Raw genomic sequence first — 26,563 nt, 5'->3', positions numbered from 1 at the left:
TTTTTGCGATAAATTTTACGTAGAATTGAACAAGCTAAAAGCCAAACTGCCAGTGCAGCGAATTCGCTGGAATAGTTCTATCAGTCCAACATCCAACGTCATCAGAGAGTAAAATACATTACGGCCAGAAAGAAGGGGCACCGTCACGTCTATGGAATGATAGAACGGAGGAGGCTGACTGCGGTCAGTACTTAACTACCAACTCCAAAGCAAACAACTTTGGTGAATAAAGTGCACTTCACATATCTACTGCATGTTCTTTCAATTAATTGGCTAGCCTTTTTTAAGTTTTTAAGCAAACCACTTGTGCCTATTCATTGGCTTTGCTTTAAGTACTTGCTCTACTTCACCAAACAAAACCTTCTTCAGTAAACTTACTTCGTTATTACCGCATTATTATTTTTTTTTAAGTTAACTCTTTTAAGTTGGAAATGGTGCAAGTTAGTCCAAATATTTTGGGCAGAAAAAAATGTTTGTTTTTTATTTGTACAAGCCTGGAATATCAATTTTTTAAAGAGGTTCTCTCTAAAAGCAAAATTGCTAGTCTTAAATTCGATAATTATTTTGAATACTATCGTCATTTAAGGTACTTTCTTGCTATTAAGAATACTTGCGAATGGATCTCAGAAATAGGGAGATTTGCATCTTTTCGGACAGACAAGCTGCACTGAAGGTCCTTAACTTCCTTCCGAACTACCTCTTCTCCTGGTTTGGGAATGTAAAAAGGCCCAGGAACAACTGGCTCGGCCCAATAAAGTTCGGCTGGAATGGGTCATTTGGGGATCAAGGGGAAATGAAGCAGCCGATCAACTGGCCAGGAACGGAGCTAACACACCATTCATTGGCCCGGAACCTGTCCTGACATGAAAAGAACTGGATAATGTGTCCTGGGATCAAACACAGTAAGACTATGATGCCATGGCTGTGTAAACAAAGAGCCAAAGTGACTCTCTGTGCTTGGGCAAAAATCAGATTACTCTGATTACAGGCCTATTCACACGGGGCACGGGTAGGTTCAGGAAGCATCTGTGTACAAGGTGAGGGCTTATTAGCTTGGGGAACCGTTGTGTAGATTGTGTCAGGAAGAGGAGGAAACGGCCTCTCACCTGCTGTTCTTTTTGCGCTATGAAACCTTTGGATCATTCGAGACCAAAGGAGATAGTAGCGCAAAAAGAACTGGTAGGGAAAGTTCCTCAACCACTTTAGTAGGGATGGTTACGCCTGCTAGATCTAAAAAGAGAAAGAGACAATAAATCTCTTAATAAAACCGCGGCTACGGTGCCGTGGGGTATAGGTAACGTCCCTTTTCTAATTCTAATTCTACGGCACTTTTGAGCGAAATCGCTCAGCCTGAATTTGAACTCTTCTGAATTTGTTTTTCCGAGTTTCTGAAAAACAATTTTTTTTATATGAATTTTGTTTTTTTACTTCAAATACCAAGTTCTCATTTAGATGGCCTAATAAAATGTTTAGAAAAGAGAATTGTAATTCTCTGGAAGGTAAATTAAATAAGGAATGATTATTAATATCCTTTTTGAAAGAACAGACAATCAGAACAGCAAATCTCGTCATAATCCAATCCTCCTTTACTGTCTAGGCCTTACAGATTATCTTTAATTCGCTGCTGTTCATGGCCAGTATTACCATATTCTTTCCAGCAATTTTTGTTCCTTCTTCCTTCGCCTACGTTCTTCTGGAGTAACTCTGACAACTTCTCGCGATTCTTACGCTAATATTCGGTTATCCACCACGTCCATATTTATTTTTCTTTATGGTTACGGTGAGATCCTACCGCTATATCTCTTTCTGCCGAGTTGTACCTGATCTCTAAACTTAAATTTTATTTAAAAAAAAAAGGATGATTGACTTCAATGAAGTAAACGCTGGTTGGAATTGTTAACTAACCAAAACTTTGCATTATTGTTTGAGATGGTCTCTAGGCCACTTGCGCTTCAAACGACGCCCTATTCCCATTTTAAATGTTTCGTTTAAAAGATACAATGTACGCATGCGTAAACCAATTTAATGAAATGAAAATCTAACGAACCGTTTTCGTGAAATCTCAAATAATAATAATAATAATAATAATAATAATAATAATAATAATAATAATAATAATAACAGATTCATTAAAGTGGTAAAGCTAACCGTCGACTCCCTTGGTTAAACCAAAGCGAAATATTAAAAATGTAACATTCTACGATTTCCCGTTTTTGTGTTACATGGATACACCACCGTAGTGGGGAAGTGGACTAGCCACTTCTTCAGGGATCTTGGCGTCCCTGCGGTTACCCCAGCCTAAACAACACCCTTACACTTGCACACCAAACACTAACACTAACAGTACACACAGAGACAGTTGTTATGGTGTGACTATTTGGGTTTAGCGAACACACAGACAATTACTTTAGCTTAATATCGCACACAATTTATGCATTTTGCAGTTTACTGAAGCTAACATTTGTGTAATACATTAGGAAACCATAGAGTATCTTTTGGGTCTTAATGGTTTTGGCTTATAGCTATTTTATTTATAGTCATATGGTAGAAAGATATATTCACAAAAACCCAGAAATGCTTACAGATAACAGAACAAATTTTTAAGAACCAATTTTTCTATAAAAGACCAAAAATCAACACTCCATCTTAAAAGAGGCGTGAATATTCATTTTAAAAATGAAAGGAGTTACCCCGCCTAAACTTATTCCTCTGTTTTAAAAGCGTTGATAGAAAATGTTCAATATATAATTGGATACAAAAGAATAAGAACAAAGTATAAAACTGCTTTAATAAACAAAATCAGATTCCAAAATTGAATGAGATGGAAAAAAAAAAAATTGGGCAAAGACCGCAATAAAACAGGATCACGCCCCACGGGCAGTTCTAAATGATTGGATCTTTTACAAACCTTCTTTTATACTGTTAAAAGCTACAAAGAGCAGACACCATATGTATTGGTAAAGAAGGTTTTATAACTCTACATTAACTGTAATTTCCTTAATAACCGATTAGGGGGGCCTCCAAAATCATGACCTAGGACACAATACTCCACCCTCTTGCAATAACCACTCTCCATTAATATGACGTAAATAACCACAAACAAATAAAAGAATTGGAATTCTAGAATCTCTTCATTCATGAACTGTTCTGAGTACACCTTACTCAAAGTCCAATGAATTGATTTTTTATAAAAAATAAAGCGGGAAAATTAACTTTTGTAAACGCTAACGTCGTGTATTATTGTAGCGCACTTCACGTAAGTAAATAGATTTTCTTATAGATTAGAATGGGTAATAAACCAATTTTTTATTTCAATTATACAGGGTGAACCAGTAAGTATTGTCCATAGGCCTACTGTGAGTAAGTACATCTAAAGTGGAGTTCAATGACGTAGTGGCCAACTTCATATTTTCCACTGTTCTTGAGTGACGTCACTTTAATTTTTTTTTTTCTAAAATCATTACTTTTTTCCAATAAAAATGTTATTACTCAGAAAGTTTTAGTCCGAATTCGATTCTGATGAAACGGTTAGAAAGACAGATAAATTTTCTAAAAATTGATACCATTTTGAAGCATAAGTTATTCTCCAAACTAACATTTTCTCAAATGTTTCAGAGAGTATAGAATTTTTTATTTTTGTGCCATTTGTAACCTTTGACTTCCTTATTTTAAGACAATCTACTTTAAAAATTGATTATTGGTCCATCAAAAAGAGTTTTCAATGAATTAAACAACTTTATAAACTAACACTGATGAGTGCTCGTGAACACGTTTTCTTGTAAAACAAACGTAATTTCTCATACAAAGATAAAAGGAATCCTGGAAAATGATTTACCGTTAGAAAGCCCATTAAACAAGGAAACTTTTATAAAAAGTGCCAGCATCTAGGTCTGATAATGATCCCCAAATGGTCCTAAAGGGTTTTCTTAAAAATTTCGATTACTTTTATTTTTCCAGTTTCCGGAGGAAGATTAAGGCTGTTTAGAGAATAACTTATGCTTCGAAATGGTGTCACAGTTTTTAGAAAATTTATCTGTCTTTGTAACCGTGTCATCAGAATCGTATTCGGACTAAAACTTTCTGAGTAATAACATTGTTATTGCAAAAAAGTAATGATTTTAGAAAAAAAAATTAAAGTGACGTCACTCAAGAACAGTGGAAAATATGAAGTTTGCCAATACGTCATTCAACTCCACTTTAGATGTACTTCACACTGTAGGCCTATGGACAATACTTACTGGTTCACCCTGTATATTTGATAAATAAAATACAAATTAAAGTAATAACTATTACTTCAGTTAGGCTTACGATCCGAACTTAAGGATCAGATGTCATTATAAATTTCTCTTTTTTTTCAAAAATGGTATCGAAAGTGAAGGTGATATTGAGGTGAACTAAATTTTTAATACAAGTAAGTTTCAAATAAAAATTTAATTGTGTTAACTTTGGTTTACAGTAACTGGTAACACTAGATGTTTAATACAGAGAACATGAAAAACTGTAAATAGAAAATTTGACACAACACCTCTTTACAAAGTGTAGGAGAAGGTAAGTTTTGTTAAAAAGAAAAAGAATAATGAAAGCAGAGGTTAGCGGTTCCTCACGCGGAGGTCCCGGGTTCGAATCCCAGCTGCTGTCACTTAGATTTTGTTCTAAGTAGGAGCTTCTTACAGTTTACAGGAGGCCGGCAGTGCACTGAAGAAAGTTCCGGGCGTCAACAACCTCAGATGTAGACGCGCCTTAAATCATTAAAAATAATAATAATAAATAAAAGCCCAATTTAACCAGTTCGTCTAGCAAAAAAATGTTATTGTTATACAGCTACATCTATGTTATATCTTCACTTATTTTTGCTCATAGAAACAAGGCACATTTTTGGCACATAGAAATTCATAGGTGCGTGAAAATGTTTTAGCCATGTAAAAGTATTTGCCAAATTCGAGGCAGGATGTTGGGTGAGCTTATCCTCAAATAATCCACCATCGCACTCACAAGTATTTGTATTGAATTTGAAGGGTCGCCCTGGAGACCAATGCCCATCGTGTGTTAACCTATTATAAAGTAGTTTGTACAATGTACTAGTATATTTCAAGCTGAACTCTTGAAGAGTATAATGGTGTTGTTGGTACAATGCGGTGAGTACAGCCTCTAACGTCTTAGCACTCACAATGGGCTGCTTCGTATACCTGCTAGGCTGCAAGAAAAAAAGAAAAAAAAAATTGCTATAAAATAGTCATATTATGGTCTATGGACAAAATGCAGTTAATTCAGTGCCTATTGTATCTGAATAGGCCCCTTATTTGTGGGAGTGACAGAATTCTTGTGTTAGAAAAGTAGATGGAAAGTTGCAACTCGAATTTTTTTTTGGAATGAATGCACTTTCCACCAATATCCTCGAACAACTTTTCCTTTACTACCAATACCTCGAGGAATCAACTGACACATCAACTGACGAAGAACATGGAAGCTAAACTACTTTACCGATTTCTCAGATGACGATCTAAATGACTGAAGGAACTGAAGAAACTAATGTACAGTACGATTATCAAACCCAAGTTGACCTACAGGCTGAAGGGTTTCCATCCAAACTAGCAAACATTCGAACCATACAGACATTTCAATCTAAGTTACTCTGATACCCCAGTCTCGTCGCAAATCTTTCTCTTCATACGAATCTCAATATACCTAACTTACTGGCTCTAACTACCTGTTCTAATACTTAGGAGCAGTCCCTCGCTTCTAGTGTCCCTCTTGAGAATCTTGTCGACTGAATCGCCAGTGGCTCCCAGGACTGAATAAGGTCACTGATTCAAGTTACCAATTTGTTGTTTCTCTACTCCTGTTCGCCCCGCCTTACTCTCACATCGTATTTACGTGTATCTTTATAAAGACTGAATATATAGGCTTCGTGACCGTAAATTGTTATCTAAGGATTCAAGATTGGCGAGGTCAATTAAAAAACAACTCGTCTCTTTGCCAACGTTTCGACAAATATATTGTATTCTTCAGGGCCTGGATATTACAAATAACAAATACAAACAATTTAGAGATACAAACAATTATAAAGAATTTATTGTATTTTACTGTTTATTTTTATGTTACTGATTTTTACTGATTTTCTGTGTTACTGAAACTATAAATTGTTTGTATTTGTGTATTTGTAATATCCAGGCCCTGAAGAGGACAATATATTTGTCGAAACGTTGGCAAGAAGACGAGTTTGTTTTTTATTTGACCGATTCCTCGCCCATCTTGAATCCTTAGTTTATAAAGACTATAAATTTCTTTAAAAAAAAAATATTTCCTATGGGAATCCTGTTAAAACAATTGTCATACAATCGTATCATTCCACTTTCAAGCAATCAGGGTTTGAATTTTCGTTCTAGCTGGCTGAAAAAGTTCAAAGTGAAGCAGATCCTAAAATTAGCTAGAAAACCGTCGAGTAGAAATAGTAATTACAATTAAATAGCAACGATTCAAGTGGACTATTGTGGGTGGAGTTATTTGGCAAAACAAGTTAACTACTTTAAGGGTGTCCCCCAAACTAATACCTTGTGAATGTGATTGCCCCCCAACTAGGAGAGACCCTAGTATTCTATAGTGGGTGCAGAGAGGATGGCATCACATTAACTTACTAGTCGTTATAAAGGATCAAACAGAGCCTCTAACTCGCCCTTTCCCCAATATTTATTAGTTGGGCCGATATAATGATCCGAGCTGTGCCCAGCGGGAGGTAAATTTGGGTGCTTATATAGCTGGGGTGGTCAACTAACTGTGTTACAGCAGCTAGCTAGTTAATGCTAACAAGGTTTCGAGTACGACAATTTCTGAGGCCACTTGATTTTGCCCTAAGCTTAACAACGACTATAGGAGTAAATTTCTGACGAAACACTAGCCGCTTTTGTTGTTTTACCCAAGTTAAGCTATTGCATTTTAGCTAGTCTATGTCCTGTTTTGACAGGGTCTGTCCTGTTCTGAAGATTTGGTGTCCCAGGTCTGTGTATCATTTTTTGTCCCGGTTATTTGACTAAAATCGGCAAGGGACGCTGAACGCTATACGTAAAACTTGATGGTATATAAATTTAGAATAAATTTTCTGCAAGCCAGCCCTTCTAAAACTTGGTAGACTATTCTAAATATTCTCATTAAAGAAAAGCGTCGCCTGAAAAATACTAGTTTGGCTAAATCCACAACAAAAGCTTTAGAAAATGTAGGTAGGTCGGCAGTGCTATAAATTCTACATGTTTAATGAATCAGCAATTGCAAGGTAGATACGGAAACATTAGTGAAGTTTAAATATCTAAATTAAACTATGATGATGGATTAATGTCCGGAACCAGTCAAGACATGCGTACTACGATTCATAAAACGCAAGATAATAACAGCTTTTTGCGCTGCTATTTTTCAAAAAATTGCTCTAACCATTTTAACCTTGGAATGCCGTTTTTTTAAATACTTTCTCGCACGTGTCATAAAAATCGAAAGTATATTCCCTAATTTTGATTTCAAATTCTAATAATTAGAACCCAAATTGGACTCAACTCATGTGTGGTTCTATTAAGTGAACTAGTAAGCACGCTAACATGTACAAACAGCGTTCTGCTTATTGTGCTGTGTGGATTGCCTATCAATAGAGTTCAGCAGTGCCAGTTAATTATAAGCATTAGTTCATGTGACAATCTAATTATTGACTGAACTCGCACTTAATCATTTTCAACAAAAATTAATTAATTAATAGAGATTTATTAATTATGAAAATGGTAATTAATTTCTGAGCATTTAAACTAATTTAATTATTTTATGGTACACCATGGTTTGTGGTGATTTTAATTAGTGCGAACTATTCGAGTTGAACATGATTGAATAATTAATCAGGCAAGTAACAAGAGCCAGAGTACAATCATTACTTTAAATATCAAAATTTTACGCAGCGATAGTTTGCAGAAACAGTTGCCCTTTTAAGTTGTACCTTTAGTTAATCATATTCTTTCAAATTTCTAAGGGAGGCGCAATTTAAACGCATTTTGCCCTTAATTACTGTACCTTCTTCGATTTTCAATTTTAAAAAAAGTTATAAAAAGAAATATTACGTCGGAGAAATTATGTCCTCCAAGATCAGCAAGGCACTTGTCAATATTTCTTCTACTAGCACCTCGGATCTTCTATATTGTACCTAGATTCAGTACCTCCTACGTTTCTTCTTTAGATTCAAGGTCCCCTCGAAAAGAAACGTAAGCAAATAAGAAATGTTTGGAAGCGTTAGGTTCCGGAAACGTGAAAAATTATATTAGATTCACGTGGTATTGACGTAAAAAAAAGGTTCATCGTAAACCATTTCGTGTGGTATAACCTTATAACCTTTGCGTTTTCCTGCAGTTCACCAGAAGAGCGACTCTATAATTTTGTTTCAAAGATGGCTCCTGTTAAACTTTGAATGGCACCTTGGTATTATAATGAATAATCACTTTTTATATCATTAAAAAAGTATGAATTCAATCTGCATTTGTTTTATTAACATTTTCTACACGTTTGGAACTAATCAAAGCCTTTTATATTGGATTCAATTATTTAAAGTAGAAAATTTTAATAGACAGAATGATATAGAGTAATCGCCTAATTTTTCAGTCGTGCCTTAACTTCTAACTACCAATTAGGTGTCCAGGTTGTTTGGCGTAAGCCCATTCTTTAGTAATAATGTTTGTTTCTAATAAATAAAAACTAGCTACACGCGGGATTCGAACTGAGGATCTTCTTCTTGCAGTGAGTGCTTCATAATCACTACACTAAAGCCATCCCGAGAGAGATATAGATAATATTGTAATAATTTGGGTTAAGAGAGAATCATCGTGAGTTTCCACACTAAATTTTATCTTAATGCATCACGAACAGTTTCGTTTGTTTATGTTTTTCATTATTTGACCATCGTTACACATAAAATGTTTGAAGACAGTAACAGAAAGCATTTTTTTAATTTATTTAATTTTATTTTAGTGAAAAACTTGTAAAAAGTCCTGAAATATTAATGAGAAAGTGAGATTATTACTAAATAAATTGGTAAACCAAAAAAAGAAATTATTTATCTAGAGATATTGTAAATTCTAGAAAGGTTCGATCTTTCTGCTTCATTGAACTGAACGTGAAATCGACTTGACACAGATATCAGGTTTCGAACTAGGTAAGAGTCACAAACTGATACAATGCTGTCTCAGATTCCATGTTCCTTAATTTTTCTTTAGTTTAAAAGAGAGTTTTTCAAAGAAACAATCTGGATATTTACGCGACTAGTCACTAGCTGTAATTATTGTAATTATTGCTTTAAAGATGGTATTATCAAAAGCAGACCCTTGCAATTAGGAGGCTGTACGCGAAATTGAATTAAAAATCAATTAATAATCGAAGTGTACGTAAAGAATTTCGTCTTCTCTGTGCATGAACAAATCAATCACCAAAATAACAAAAAACTAATTAAATAAAGCACAAGAACAATGAAGAAAGATTATCACTAATTTCAGTCATCAATTTTTTTGCTTTTTAATTCATTTTTTCGTCAAGCTTTTTACTTTGGGGGGGGGGGGGGGGGAATTTAGTCATCTTCAGGGTTTTGAAGCATATATTTTCCAAAAATACGAGGGTCGTTTGAAAAGTCCGTGCAAAGTCAGAGAGATAGCACTACTGGCGCGTATCGAGGTTATGTTTAGTTAGTAGCATCTCTTGGAAGAACACACACCAAGATTCAGCCAGATCGGTCTATTTCTTTGTGTTTGGCATTCGTTTGAATCGAGGAAGTCGAGTGATTTTCAAAAAATGGACGAAAAAGAATTTCATATGTTGATTAAACACTACTTTATGTTACTACTGTTGAGGTTACTACTCCAGAAATCATTGATAAAATCCATGATATGGTGATGGATGACAGAAGAGTGAAGGTGCGTGAGATTGCTAGTGCTGTGGGCATCTCGAATGAACGGATACATAATATTTTGCATCAACATTTGGACATGACAAAGCTACCCGCAAGATGGGTGCCGCGATTGCTCACGCTTGACCAAAAACGAAATCGTGTGAAGTGTTGCAAGGACGGTTTGCAGCTGTTCCAGAAGAATCCGCAGGACTTTAAGCGTCGTTTCGTTACTGTGGATGAAACATGGATACATCACTTCACTCCTGAGACCAAAGAACAATCTAAACAATGAGTTACCAAGGGGGAATCTGCGCCAAAAAAGGCGAAGACCTTTCCTTCGGCCGGAAAGATTATGGCGACTGTCTTTTGGGATTCGCAAGGAATAATCCTCATCGACTATCTGGAAAAGGGTAATACTATTACAGGTGCATATTATTCATCGTTATTGGACCGTTTGAAAACCGAGCTGCAAGAAAAACGCCCACGATTGGCCCACAAAAAAGTCCTTTTCCATCACGACAACGCACCAGCTCACACCTCAGCAGTTGTGGTCGCAAAATTAATGGAAATAGGGTTCCAACTCGTTTCACATCCCCCCTATTCTCCAGACTTGGCTCCCTCGGACTACTATTTGTTCCCCAATATGAAGAAATGGCTGGCGGGAAAAAGATTTTATTCAAACGAGGAGGTGATTGCAGAAACGAATGGCTATTTTTCAGACTTGGACAAATCCTATTATTCGGAAGGGATCAACAAACTAGAGCAGCGTTGGACGAAGTGTATAAGTCTAAAAGGAGACTATGTTGAAAAATAAAAAAGGTTTACCCCAAAAAATTAAGTAGTTTTTATTTTTGCACGGACTTTTCAAACGACCCTCGTAGATTACAAATATACGATTGTAAAATATTTTTGTATCAAATTAATGTACACTTTTTTAATCAATCTGTTTCTTGTAAAATAAATGCTTCTCAGCCCTGAAGATGATTCAAGTCAACCAAAATTTGTAGAAGGATGGATTGTGAATAAATAACAATTTTATTTAAAATTTCTCTCGAAACACTATTTCCCGCTTATAATTTTTCGCCCGCAATTCCCGCTGATGTACACTTACAGTGTATATATTTTACGTCTTGTACTATGAAAAGTGTAATTGATAATAAGTGATAAGACACGTCTTTCTGATTTTTTTTTTTTTTTTAAGGGGGCCTAGTGAACTCTCATTTTTGAAAATTAGACTGGTAGCAATATTTCCTTGTGCTAGTAATAAGATAAAATAAAAATGAAACACGAAATGAGGGATGTATTTATTTTGGGTAGTAAAATTAGGGTAGACGTGTATAAATATTTGTGTGTATTGGTATATAAAATTAGTTTATAGGAGGTATGGAGGTTTAGGACGTGAGTTGGATGGATGGGACTCGCAGTTAGGCTGAAAAGAGCCGCCGTGTAGCCCTAGGCTATGTTCAGACTCGGCGATCACAGAGTCACTGCTAACGGCATTACATTGATGCATTGCTGTTAGCAGCAAACCAGCCCTCCTACACATAGCCAACTGTAGCTCTGGCCAAATTGCATTAAGTCAGCCGAATGCAATTTCTCGTAACCACCCAGCGGGTGTAACGAGGGAGACAGAGTTTAGAGATAGTTTTTGCTCTCTCTTCTATCTATTTATAGAGAAATAAAATTTCATGGGGACTTGGCTGGATAACGAACAGCCGGGGTGCTTAACTGCGGTGCTTAGTATGCTGGTCCAATCTAATATTTCCTCTATAAGAACACCCTGCTCACTTTGTGGAAACCAGTTAGTCTATGTAGCTCTAAGATAGATCTATTGTTTACTAAACCTTTCACAATCTATATAGATTTTTATCTAATAAACCAGCGTTTCCCGACTTGTGTTACGCGAGTTACTGGTTGGTGGTACACGAAAAATAATCAATAATGGTTAGTCTGTCTCAAGATACACGAGAAAATATAATTGCACATTTAACAGGATTAAAATTGTCTTTCATGCGAGTATTTTCCCAAAACCCGAAAACACAAATGATTAATTGGATTTCAAACCCCCTTCTACAAAGAAAATTTAGGAAAAGCTACATCATTATCGATAAATGATAAAGAAAATTTAGTAGAATTATCATGTGACATAACTTAAATTATAACTATGTAAAAATCTGCTTAAAGAGACTGATTGTAATGAGTAAGCTCTATCCAAGCAACATTAAGTTTAATTGGTACTTACAGGTAGTTGAATGCTTAAAAGAAATTAATTTAGAAGATTTGGGCACAAATATAGTAATCCTAAAGAAGAACTTTGTAAATTAATTAATAATTTTGAAGAGAAAAAATATGTACGCAATTTTTAATTATTTAAAAAAAGTTTTAAAACTAATATCTTACACTTCACAAAGTTTATAAAGTGAACATGAACTTGAACAGATACATTGTATCTCTATACAAATAAAGATAATAATAGTAGAATAACATCCGCACACAGCGTGGTTCGCTCCTCTCAGCCTGCTTATTGTCGTAATAACCCATTTATTAGTGACAGTTCATTCAAACCACTGATCAGCCATAGTTTTATAGAATCTCCCTTTATTACCATTACTGTAATCTGTCTGGCCATTTTTGTAGTGCTGCTTTTGCAATTATACACTTGATATCGGTGTGTGGTAATTTATAATTAGCCATTTCCCCCACTATTGGTGGCTTCCTTTGCAAGTTTATCAACAATTTCCATTTTCTTTTATACCACAATGACCACTTACCCACAATAACTTAAAGCAGACCCCCTTACTTGACTTAATAATGTGATAAAACCAAAGGGAAGATATGCAGTACCGCATTATATCTTAGCATTGAGGGCATAGCCTATACTAAACCGCTCGGCTACTAGGGCGTCCCAATGATTATATATAAAAAATATTTAAGATCTTATCCTTCCAATGACATCATAATTATATTATTCGCTAAACTATTAAAATTTTGGTGATAATTTTGGAAATACTTAATTTTATAAAAGCGTACATTTCCTTAACTACTATAACTTTTGATATTTCTTGTACGATCTACTTTAGAATATATTTCGGCTTTTGATTATCGTATATCTCGTACTTTCACTGAAATAAGAAAATTTTACGGAACTTTTGTGTAAATAAATAAGTTACTGTAATAATTGGAGTAGATAAAACTCTTATTTTTATTATGTATAAATAAATCACTTGCGATGATGTATTTCGGTTCTAGATAACCCAATAAATAAATGATGAGCAGGGTGTAAAAGGAGGGATAGTATGGCGGGTTTAGTAAAGTGGGTTAGAGACATTGCAGGATTGTGTGTGCAGGTAGACCTGAAGCAGGTACCGAGGGATATGACGCATCACTGGTCGCCTGTTTGCCTTTCCGTCACCATGTCGGTATACCTCTTCTCATCCTCACACACCCCTAGACACACATACACACACACACACAAACCCACATTCTGTCTCCATTACTTTCACTGTCATAATACACACAGCTCCTAATCTCTACACCACAATCTCCCGCTTGGGACAATAAAGGTATTTGCGAGATCTACACAGGCACTCAGGATTGTCCTTCAGCAGGACAATAAAAATCTACTGTGACCTACTCACACAAATTTCTTTTACCATAATATTCTTCCAGTTCTTGCCCGCAAAATTTATCTTAAAAATTTCATAAGGAAAAGAAAGATTATTGCCATTTTTTTTTGCTTTGAAACTTCGTAAACTAGATATTAATTAAAAATATCCGATAGAATAGTTTGCATAAGGGTTGATAGTCAAAAAGAGCACCTAACTTCGACATTATTTTTTCTCCTTATCCTGTAAAAGATCAAATTGTCAAATTTTCTTTAAAATGTAGCCCATATCCTCGTTCATAAGTGTAATGTTTTCAACAACCTAGATCTAAGACATTTCGAGTTACCAAAAATGAGAAAACAATTCTGTAAACAACGTAGCGTCTAAACGGCATGATTATTAACAATAAAGTATTCCCTGCTTAAAATATTATTAATATTATTACGTTACATAATTAAAATTACCATTATTAATAATTAAATGAACATAATGAATAACAAGGCGTCACGGTAACCAAGCGGTTAGAGGCGAGACCTGTAAAGCTAATAAGTATTGTGGTACTGGGTTCGATTCCCCAGTCTTAGGCCTTGTATTTTATTTAATGGTTAATTAAAGAAATTTACAGTAAAGTATGTTTGCTAGTCGCCTCCGTCCACGACACCTAATTTGGTAGTTCGACGTAAAGTCTGCCTCAAAATATATGCAATTACTTTAGTTTACAATGCAATTACACTCAATATCTTCTCAACTAATGGATCTCTACTCAACAAAACTATAGTATACTACTTAGTAAAACAGAGTGTGTAAGAGCACAAAATTTCATACGAATAATCGGTTGTTTACTGTAGGAGTTATAAGGGCACAATTTCACAGCAAAATCATTACCCAAAAAAATTTCAACTCTCAATATCTTCTCAACTATTGGATCTGCAATCAAGAAAACTATAGCATACTACTCAGCAAAACAGAGTGTGTAAGAGCACAAATATTCATACGAATAATCAATTGTTTACTGTGGGAATTATAAGGGCCCAATTTCACAGTAAAACCATGACCCAAAAAAATTTCAACTCTCAATATCTTCTCAAATATTGGATCTGTAATCAAGAAAACTATAGCATACTACTCAGCAAAACAGAGTGTGTAAGAGCACCAAATTTCGTACGAATAATCTGTTGGTTACTGTGGGAGTTATGAGGGCACCATTTCACATCAAAACCATGACCCAAAAAAATTTCAACTCTCAATATCTTCTGAACTATTGGATCTGTAATCAAGAAAACTATAGCATACTACTCAGAGAAACAGAGTGTGTAAAAGCACAAAATTTCGTACGAATAATCTGTTGTTTACTGTGGGAGTTATGAGGGCTTAAATTCACAGCAAAACCATGACCCAAAAAAATTTCAACTCTCAATATCTCCTCAACTATTGGATCTGTAATCAAGAAAACTATAGCATACTACTCAGTAAAACAGAGTGTGTAAGAGCACAAATTTTCATACGAATAATCTATTGTTTACTGCGGGAATTATAAGTGCCCAATTTCACAGCAAAACCATGACCCAAAATAAATTCAACTCTCAATATCTTCTCAACTAATGGATCTGTACTCATGAAAACTATAGTATACTACTCAGTAAAACCGAGTGTGTAAGAGCACAAAATTTAATACGAATAATCTATTGTTTACTGTGGGAATTATAAGGGCACAATTTCACAGCAAAACCATGACCCAAAAAAATTTCAACTCTCAATATCTTCTCAACTAATGGATCTGTAATCAAGAAAACTATAGTATACTACTCAGTAAAACAGAGTGTGAAAGAGCACAAAATTTCATACGAATAATATGTTGTTTACTGTGGGAGTTATAAGGGCACAATTTTACAGCAAATCCATGACCCAAAAAAATTTCAACTCTAAATATCTTCTCAACTTATGGATCTGTACTCAAGAAAACTATAACATACTACTCAGTAAAACAGAGTGAGTAAGAGCACAAAATATAATACGAATAATCGGTTGTTTACTGTGGGAGTTATAAGGGCACAATTTCACAGCAAATCCATGACCCAAAAAAATTTCAACTCTCAATATCTTCTCAACTAATGGATCTGTAATCAAGAAAACTATAGCATACTACTCAGAGAAACAGAGTGTGTAAAAGCACAAAATTTCGTACGAATAATCTGTTGTTTACTGTGGGAGTTATGAGGGCTTAAATTCACAGCAAAACCATGACCCAAAAAAATTTCAACTCTCAATATCTTCTCAACTATTGGATCTGTAATCAAGAAAACTATAGCATACTACTCAGTAAAACAGAGTGTGTAAGAGCACAAATTTTCATACGAATAATCTATTGTTTACTGCGGGAATTATAAGGGCCCAATTTCACAGCAAAACCATGACCCAAAAAAATTTCAACTCTCAATATCTTCTCAACTAATGGATCTGTAATCAAGAAAACTATAGTATACTACTCAGTAAAACAGAGTGTGAAAGAGCACAAAATTTCATACGAATAATATGTTGATTACTGTGGGAGTTATAAGGGCACAATTTTACAGCAAATCCATGACCCAAAAAAATTTCAACTCTAAATATCTTCTCAACTTATGGATCTGTACTCAAAAAAACTATAACATACTACTCAGTAAAACAGAGTGAGTAAGAGCACAAAATATAATACGAATAATCGGTTGTTTACTGTGGGAGTTATAAGGGCACAATTTCACAGCAAATCCATGACCCAAAAAAATTTCAACTCTCAATATCTTCTCAACTAATGGATCTGTAATCAAGAAAACTATAGCATACTACTCAGTAAAACAGAGTATGTAAGAGCACAAAATTTCATACGAATAATCTATTGTTTACTGTGGGGATTAAAAGGGCCCAATTTCACAACAAATCCATGACCCAAAAAAATTTCAACTCTCAATATCTTCTCAACTAATGGATCTGCACTCAACAAAACTATAGTATAGTACTCAGTAAAACAGAGAGTGTATGAGCACAAAATTTCATACGAATAATCTGTTGTTTACTGTGGGAATTAGAAGGGCCCAATTTTACAGCAAAACCATGACCCAAAAAAAATTCAACTCTCAATATCTTCTCAACTAATGGATCTGTACTCAACAAAACTATAGTATAGTACTCAGTAAAACAGAGAGTGTATGAGCACAAAATTTCATACGAATAATCTATTGTTTAGTGTGGGAATTAAAAGGGCCCAATTTCACAGCAAAACCATGACCCAAAAAAATTTCAACTCTCCATATCATCTCAACTAATGGATCTGTACTCATTAAAACTATAACATACTACTCAGTAAAACAGAGTGTGTAAGAGCACAAAATTTCATACGAATAATCGGTTGTTTACTGTGGGAGTTATAAGGGCACAATTTCACAACAAAACCATGACCCAAAAAAATTTCAACTCTCAATATCATCTCAACTAATGGATCTGTACTCATTAAAACTATAGCATACTACTCAGAGAAACAGAGTGTGTAAAAGCAAAAAATTTCATACGAATAATCGGTTGTTTACTGTGGGAGTTATAAGGGCACAATTTCACAGCAAATCCATGACCCAAAAAAATTTCAACTCTCAATATCTTCTCAACTAATGGATCTGTAATCAAGAAAACTATAGTATACGACTCAGTAAAACAGAGTGTGTAAGAGCACAAAATTTCATACAAATAATCTATTGTTTACTGTGGGAATTAAAAGGGCCCAATTTCACAGCAAAACCATGACCCAAAAAAATTTCAACTCTCAATATCTTCTCAACTAATGGATCTGCACTCAACAAAACTATAGTATAGTACTCAGTAAAACAGAGAGTGTATGAGCACAAAATTTCATACGAATAATCTGTTGTTTACTGTGGGAATTAGAAGGGCCCAATTTTACAGCAAAACCATGACCCAAAAAAATTTCAACTCTCAATAACTTCTCAACTAATGGATCTGTAATCTAGAAAACTATAGCATACTACTCAGTAAAACAGAGTATGTAAGAGCACAAAATTTCATACGAATAATCTATTGTTTACTGTGGGGATTAAAAGGGCCCAATTTCACAGCAAAACCATGACCCAAAAAAAATTCAACTCTCAATATCTTCTCAACTAATGGATCTGTACTCAACAAAACTATAGTATAGTACTCAGTAAAACAGAGAGTGTATGAGCACAAAATTTCATACGAATAATCTATTGTTTAGTGTGGGAATTAAAAGGGCCCAATTTCACAGCAAAACCATGACCCAAAAAAATTTCAACTCTCAATATCATCTCAACTAATGGATCTGTACTCATTAAAACTATAACATACTACTCAGTAAAACAGAGTGTGTAAGAGCACAAAATTTCATACGAATAATCGGTTGTTTACTGTGGGAGTTATAAGGGCACAATTTCACAACAAAACCATGACCCAAAAAAATTTCAACTCTCAATATCTTCTCAACTAATGGATCTGTAATCAAGAAAACTATAGTATACGACTCAGTAAAACAGAGTGTGCAAGAGCACAAAATTTCATACGAATAATCTGTTGTCTACTGTGGGAGTTATAAGGGCCCCATTTCACAGCAAAACCATGACCCAAAAAAATTTCAACTCTCAATATCTTCTCAACTAATGGATCTGCACTCAACAAAACTATAGTATAGTACTCAGTAAAACAGAGAGTGTATGAGCACAAAATTTCATACGAATAATCTGTTGTTTACTGTGGGAATTAGAAGGGCCCAATTTCACAGCAAAACCATGACCCAAAAAAATTTCAACTCTCAATATCATCTCAACTAATGAATCTGTACTCAAGAAAAGTATAGTATACGACTCAGTAAAACAGAGTGTGCAAGAGCACAAAATTTCATACGAATAATCTGTTGTCTACTGTGGGAGTTATAAGGGCCCCATTTCACAGCAAAACCATGACCCAAAAAAAATTCAACTCTCAATATCTTCTCAACTAATGGATCTGTACTCAACAAAACTATAGTATAGTACTCAGTAAAACAGAGAGTGTATGAGCACAAAATTTCATACGAATAATCTATTGTTTAGTGTGGGAATTAAAAGGGCCCAATTTCACAGCAAAACCATGACCCAAAATAATTTCAACTCTCAATATCATCTCAACTAATGGATCTGTACTCATTAAAACTATAACATACTACTCAGTAAAACAGAGTGTGTAAGAGCACAAAATTTCATACGAATAATCGGTTGTTTACTGTGGGAGTTATAAGGGCACAATTTCACAGCAAATCCATGACCCAAAAAAATTTCAACTCTCAATATCTTCTCAACTAATGGATCTGTAATCAAGAAAACTATAGTATACGACTCAGTAAAACAGAGTGTGCAAGAGCACAAAATTTCATACGAATAATCTGTTGTCTACTGTGGGAGTTATAAGGGCCCCATTTCACAGCAAAACCATGACCCAAAAAAATTTCAACTCTCAATATCTTCTCAACTAATGGATCTGCACTCAACAAAACTATAGTATAGTACTCAGTAAAACAGAGAGTGTATGAGCACAAAATTTCATACGAATAATCTGTTGTTTACTGTGGGAATTAGAAGGGCCCAATTTTACAGCAAAACCATGACCCAAAAAAATTTCAACTCTCAATAACTTCTCAACTAATGGATCTGTAATCAAGAAAACTATAGCATACTACTCAGTAAAACAGAGTATGTAAGAGCACAAAATTTCATACGAATAATCTATTGTTTACTGTGGGGATTAAAAGGGCCCAATTTCACAGCAAAACCATGACCCAAAAAAAATTCAACTCTCAATATCTTCTCAACTAATGGATTTGTACTCAACAAAACTATAGTATAGTACTCAGTAAAACAGAGAGTGTATGAGCACAAAATTTCATACGAATAATCTATTGTTTAGTGTGGGAATTAAAAGGGCCCAATTTCACAGCAAAACCATGACCCAAAAAAATTTCAACTCTCAATATCATCTCAACTAATGGATCTGTACTCATTAAAACTATAACATACTACTCAGTAAAACAGAGTGTGTAAGAGCACAAAATTTCATACGAATAATCGGTTGTTTACTGTGGGAGTTATAAGGGCACAATTTCACAACAAAACCATGACCCAAAAAAATTTCAACTCTCAATATCATCTCAACTAATGGATCTGTACTCATTAAAACTATAGCATACTACTCAGAGAAACAGAGTGTGTAAAAGCAAAAAATTTCATACGAATAATCGGTTGTTTACTGTGGGAGTTATAAGGGCACAATTTCACAGCAAATCCATGACCCAAAAAAATTTCAACTCTCAATATCTTCTCAACTAATGGATCTGTAATCAAGAAAACTATAGTATACGACTCAGTAAAACAGAGTGTGTAAGAGCACAAAATTTCATACAAATAATCTATTGTTTACTGTGGGAATTAAAAGGGCCCAATTTCACAGCAAAACCATGACCCAAAAAAATTTCAACTCTCAATATCATCTCAACTAATGAATCTGTACTCAAGAAAAGTATAGTATACGACTCAGTAAAACAGAGTGTGCAAGAGCACAAAATTTCATACGAATAATCTGTTGTCTACTGTGGGAGTTATAAGGGCCCCATTTCACAGCAAAACCATGACCCAAAAAAATTTCAACTCTCAATATCTTCTCAACTAATGGATCTGCACTCAACAAAACTATAGTATAGTACTCAGTAAAACAGAGAGTGTATGAGCACAAAATTTCATACGAATAATCTGTTGTTTACTGTGGGAATTAGAAGGGCCCAATTTTACAGCAAAACCATGACCCAAAAAAATTTCAACTCTCAATAACTTCTCAACTAATGGATCTGTAATCAAGAAAACTATAGCATACTACTCAGTAAAACAGAGTATGTAAGAGCACAAAATTTCATACGAATAATCTATTGTTTACTGTGGGGATTAAAAGGGCCCAATTTCACAGCAAAACCATGACCCAAAAAAATTTCAACTCTCAATATCTTCTCAACTAATGGATCTGTACTCAACAAAACTATAGTATACTACTCAGTAAAACCGAGTGTGTAAGAGCACAAAATTTCATACGAATAATCTGTTGTTTACTGTGGGAGTTATAAGGGCCCCATTTCACAGCAAAACCATGACCCAAAAAAATTTCAACTCTCAATATCTTCTCAACTAATGGATCTGTACTCAACAAAACTATAGTATACTACTCAGTAAAACCGAGTGTGTAAGAGCACAAAATTTCATACGAATAATCTATTGTTTACTGTGGGGATTAAAAGGGCCCAATTTCACAGCAAAACCATGGCCCAAAAAAATTTCAACTCTCAATATCTTCTCAACTAATGGATCTGTACTCAACAAAACTATAGTATACTACTCAGTAAAACCGAGTGTGTAAGAGCACAAAATTTCATACGAATAATCTGCATACACTTAAAAAACCCTTTAGTCTGTTGTTTATTTTAAACTTCTCTATCATAAACCTATTTATTTGAAACATTATTCTGAACAAAATTATTATTTAACAGTTCTGAGATCTGAGTATATCTAAACCGATTTAAATCTTTTAAATCTTTAGATCTTTTAAAACGATTCCTCTTTTATTTGTAATGGTGCGGATTTCGGCCTCGTCAAGTTCGATGATAGGTGGGGGTAGAATGGTGTTGATGGGTATGGCTTTCAGGTTCGTTGAACTTGATGATTAGCCGGTCAGATTTGGAGGTGTTTGGATCTTGCACAATTTAGGTGCGCCAGAACCGCCATGTTCCCTCTACTAGTTGGAATAATGCAGCTGATAAGTTGTATAATATGCGCAGGTTTTTTTTTTTGTTTCTGCTAAAATTCTGTTAAATTAATAAAATAAAAGATTATATTTCGAGTTAAATTTCGTAGAAAATTAATTTGTAAATAACATTTGGAATCACAGAAGTAATGTTATTGTAAGCCGTGTTATATGATTTGGCTGGGAATAAAGATATTTTGTATAGAAGTGTGGTGAATACCATTAGTGGTACATGGACGGACGGCAGTCATGTGCGAAGAATTACGGGAGAATATGGAATTCGTTTCACTTCACTGTGGTCTAGGGGCCGGCCGGCTCTTTTGTGCTCGCGATTAGCTGAGTAAAGCGTCACTAATCTCCTACATCTTGTAAAGCAGATAGCTGAACACGCAATAACAATACGTCATACAAGTGTCCTCGATCATCTAGGCACTGCCAACAACTGCCCCTTTTATCTAACCCTCTGCCCTCCTAATTAGCGCATCAATTTATGTCCTCCAAAGTGTAGGAACAATTATTGTTTTCCAGCTCAGTTTTCGTGTACAGGTCCTTAGAGGTACGAAAAATGTGTGTTCTTCATTTTAAATTTGTTAGTTTTCTCAGTTTCAATGTATGATCATTTAAATAATAATGTATAATATTAGGGTGGGATTTGCTGTGTGGTTAGGGTACTTAGATCCTTATAGTCGAGATCCCAGGTTCGAATTCAGCTGCTAGCACTTAGGTTTTCTCTTCCTTAGAGCTTCTTACAGTTCACTGAGATGGGTAGGTGGTCTGTAACGAAAGATTACTGTCCAGTTGCCGACAATGTACTGATAGATATTGACGCGCCTTAAATTAAAAACAAAAGAAAATGATAATAATAATAATAATAATAAGTGTCTTCCCATTCATTTAGAATTAAAAGACATAACATGATTGATTTTGTTCTTATTGTTCTATGGTTCAAATTTATGGTCTATAGTCTAACTTTTAAGATAAATTTAATGTCTTTTAAGTTACTATAGTTCAAGTAATTTACACTGATAGTTTAATGTTGTGGTCTGACCTTACTCATGTCCAAAGTTCAGAAGTTTAATTTACATTCAGATTCTAATTAACATAATATTTTACTTAAATTAGACTTATATGTTTCTGCAAACAACAAACTAAATTCTTCTAGGTTAAACTAAAAGTTGTACATTGGTATTCCCAAATATTAAGTTAAAACAAATTAATGGATATAACTTGAAAAGTAAATGAGCAGGGTTGAAAGTAAAGATGAAAAATTATTAAGCGACTATTTGACAAAGGCTTGAAGCTAACGATTAAAAGTGTACAATGACCTGATGGGGCGTTACAGACTAGCACTGTACGGGACAGCTAAATGATCCAATCTCCTTAGAATTCAAACTCACCAATCCAGAATCCTGAGAACTTATAGTAAATACTCCATTTTAATGTCTCCACCATACAATTCATACTGCTCTTATCCAATCCACGCTAGATTATCTGCCCACTTTTAACCACCAATTCGCTCGCCCTCCTTCTAGTTTAAGGAACTAAGCGCCGATGACCCTGTGATCTTCTAACCGCTAAACGTCAAACCACTGGTTTTGCTCTGTTGGCTAACTAACGGCTACCAGCATTGGATGGTTACTGTTCATGCTTGTAAAGTATTGCAGGCATGAGTATATACGATATATTCTGAACACATTTATATTATTTTAGTATATGTAATCAATCTTGTTTTCTCGTTTCATTGTTGTTTGTAGTTGCAAAATTAATCCTATCTTCAAAGATATCCTTTGATATCCTTTTTGTACTTAATAGGGCTTGAAAGATTGCCACAGATGAGCGGCTAGACAAGAAGTCACGTTGAAAGATAAATATGACGCGTGCAACTAGTCAAGAACAATACATTCCACAATTTTATACTGGACAGAACTCAATAAACTAGAAATATTCAATATATTGCTAGAAACTGAGTAATGAGATTGTAGTAATTGAGATAGATCAGCCGCGTGGTGCAGACCAAAATAATTTGGTGATGTGAAACGGCAAAGAGGGCCGACTAAATCATTCAGCTAAGCGTATGATTGGAGCGTACTGCACATGGCTGTGTTCTAGATAGTGTTGACATTGATTCTGACATCAAGAACAACTGCAGCGTTGATCGCCATTTATCACTAGCCAGGCTATTGCTCTTAACTAAGGTTCTCCTTAACAGTTGCAACTATAACAGACACGTGAACTGTTTCCACGACACTAATCTAGACTAATAAAACATGAAATTAAATCATACATCTGCCATGATATAACACTTCTCCGGGTGTTTCTGTTAGGTTTTCTCATAAGTTGTTTGTTATTTAGTTATTTCTTCAAACTATTAACAAGAACTAATTGTTCTATTAAACTTTCACCCAGTGATTCTAGTCTTCGAATCTCTTGATTACAATAAAATCTATTGTAAGTAACCACACTATTTATGTTTTTAATTTAAGGGACGTCATTATCTAAGGTCATTGACTTTCGGCACCTTTTTTTTCAGTGCACTACCGGTCACAGAGAGTGTTTTTTCGTTACAGAAGCACCTAAAAAGAGGAAATATAAGGGCCGACATCCTTTTCCTTCCAAATTATTACTAATGATTAATCTGATACTAATTACTTCATTTACTAAATTACTAAATTCATTACTAAATTAATCTGATAAATTAATAATAATTTATCTTTTTCAAACGTTTAGTTTTTTGACAAAAAAAAACAGAAACAAAAACGTGGTCGAAATGACGCAGGTTCTTAATGAGATAAGTCAAAATATCTTCGATAAAGAAAAATATCGATTTTATTAGTTTTCTAAAATTAAGCGTTTGTTACATTACATTACATTGCATCGTCATTTTGAACTGTAAAACTTTATACTAGAAAACTCTAATTATCCCAGAACAGAAAATTCTGTTCGAGAATCCTGTGTAGCCGTTTTATTGTTTTTTCTTTTTTTCAAATTTAAAGTTTACAACTGTAAAGTGAACATTAGTTGTAATGATTTGTTTTATCCTTTATTTATACGAATAATAGAAAGATTTTTTTGATTAAAAGAGAAAATTTAGCATAATTTTAGTACAATCTCTATATTTTTGTTTTTAAGTCACTCAAGTTTAAGCTAAAGTTAAGGAATAATTTGTAAATTGTAATCTTAATATCCATACCTGTACTTCGTTTAAATGTATCTTCAAGGGGAATTTACACGATATTTCTAATGTTTCCCGTATGTAACATTCCGCATGAAAACTAAAAAATGTTTACATTTTCTCTACTAAATTAAAATTTGACAAGGTAATACTCCGCATTAAAGTATCTCTCAATTTGTTGTGATGTGTATTTTTGTATCACCATGATATCAGGTCAAAAGTTATGGTTCTTTTGTGAAGTTGTTAACGTTAAAAAAATAAAGAACAATACAAACAAAAATTATTTGAGAACAGATTATACAACGGATTTATCATATTCAAAATTTCTTACTGATTAGACTACACAATCATCGTTAATTTATTGTTAATCTGATCGAATAAGTTGGTTTAGTAAAATATTTTTCGTAACACATCCACACTCTCCGCTAGAAAGCAATTAACATGGGCACATCTATCAGAGACGTAAAGCTGTTACACTGAAGTAATCGATTTCCAGGGCAAATTGATAAGTTAATCCAGCGCGCGAGCTTTAACATGAGCGTACATGTGCGCGTGTGTTAGAAGCACGCTGACAGATGCAGGACCCCTGTAACAGCATTGTCTGCCCGTTGGATATTCTACAGGTTCGCTCGTGCGTAAAGCAAGTTTCACCCCCCCCCCAGTCACTCTCCAGCTTTAGATCTCCGCATATATCCACAACACATACAGTTCGATACAGACAATTAAGACAAGCCTTAAACAAAGTCCTCACATGTGTTTAGTGTGGATCCTGGGGTGGGTTGAGGGATGGTGGAGTGACGGCAGAGGAGAGTGGTTACAGCAAAGCAGTAACTTCCCTCGTAATATACCGACAAAAACTATAATAGGATCCGAATTTTCTCAACCCAAAGTCCCAAACTGGCGTCCCCACAAACTGGCAACGCACAATGCTCACCGCCAATGTGCGTGTGCTAGCTTCCTTTTAGTAACTGACATCCCAAAATATACTTACAAGCATTGTCCTTGTATGTACACAATATTGCGTCAGCATGCTCTTGGCATGCAACATCACTGACGAATCATTGCTAGTTTAGTTACTATGTAGCACTTAAACAGAACACTAAATTTTTCTCCTTAACATAAACTTACAGTTTTAAAAGTTAAGTATAAGGGTTGATTAAACGCCAAAAGGTACACAAATGAGCGAGTACCCAACATTTCATTCATTCTTCTAGTATAATACTCGTATTTTTTAGAATGCATTAGACGTCACAGACCCTTGTGCAGGGCCTTTTATCACCCATAAATATTTTTCTGTTAGAACAATAAAAGATGTATCTCATCATCATAGTTAGTATTATAAAAGCATTTAATTTTAACTCTATTCCATATTATACAGGTCTACAGTGATTTTGCTGTTTTGAGTTTTTGAGTCATTTTGAGGTAATATGCATGTCCTGATACCAAGTATGATACCCGTTTACTTGTATCACATACCATTTTTTTTTTAGTCTTAGTCTTAATTTTTTAGTCTTTGTTGTTCAGAAATGTTTAGTGGATCGTAAGAAAATACTATTACCACCTCTTCACATAAAGTATGTTAAAGCCCTCGACAAAAAGGGCAATTGTTTTCAATATCTTTGCAACAAGTTCCCTTCTCTCTCAGAAGCAAAAATAAAAGAAGGTATTTTTGTAGGACCACAAATCAGAAGTGTAATGAAAGATAAGGAGTTTGAAGGTAGAATGACTCTTGAAGAAAAAGAAGCCTGGCAAGCCTTTATAGATGTAACTAAGAAGTTTTTAGGAAACACCAAAGATCCTAACTATGCAAAATTAGTAGCCACAATGCTTGAGAAATTCCGAATTTTCGGATGCAACATGAGTCTTAAGGTGCACTTTCTATTTTCGCATTTGGATGTATTTCCTGAGAATCTGGGGGCGGTGAGCGAGGAACAAGGCGAACGCTTCCATCAGGACATCCGGGAGATGGAACGACGGTACCAAGAACGATGGAGTATATCAATGATAGCGGATTACTGCTGGACGCTTCAAAGAGAAGACTCTGCAGCAGGTCATAAGAAAAGA

The 26,563-nt window shown here is 34.7% G+C and overlaps 1 protein-coding gene across 3 annotated transcripts in view; it reads right to left on the bottom strand.

Annotated features, from left to right (window-relative positions):
- Window positions 1-26,563, bottom strand: part of toy (paired box 6 protein twin of eyeless) — a 135,188-nt gene that overhangs the window by 39,561 nt on the left and 69,064 nt on the right. The window lies entirely within an intron of this gene.

The sequence above is a fragment of the Rhodnius prolixus genome, unplaced genomic scaffold (genome assembly GCF_049639745.1).
Source record: "Rhodnius prolixus isolate KJV_2025 unplaced genomic scaffold, Rpr scaffold_12, whole genome shotgun sequence".
NCBI classification, from domain to species: domain Eukaryota; kingdom Metazoa; phylum Arthropoda; class Insecta; order Hemiptera; family Reduviidae; genus Rhodnius; species Rhodnius prolixus.
This window is presented reverse-complemented; position numbering and strand designations above follow the sequence as displayed.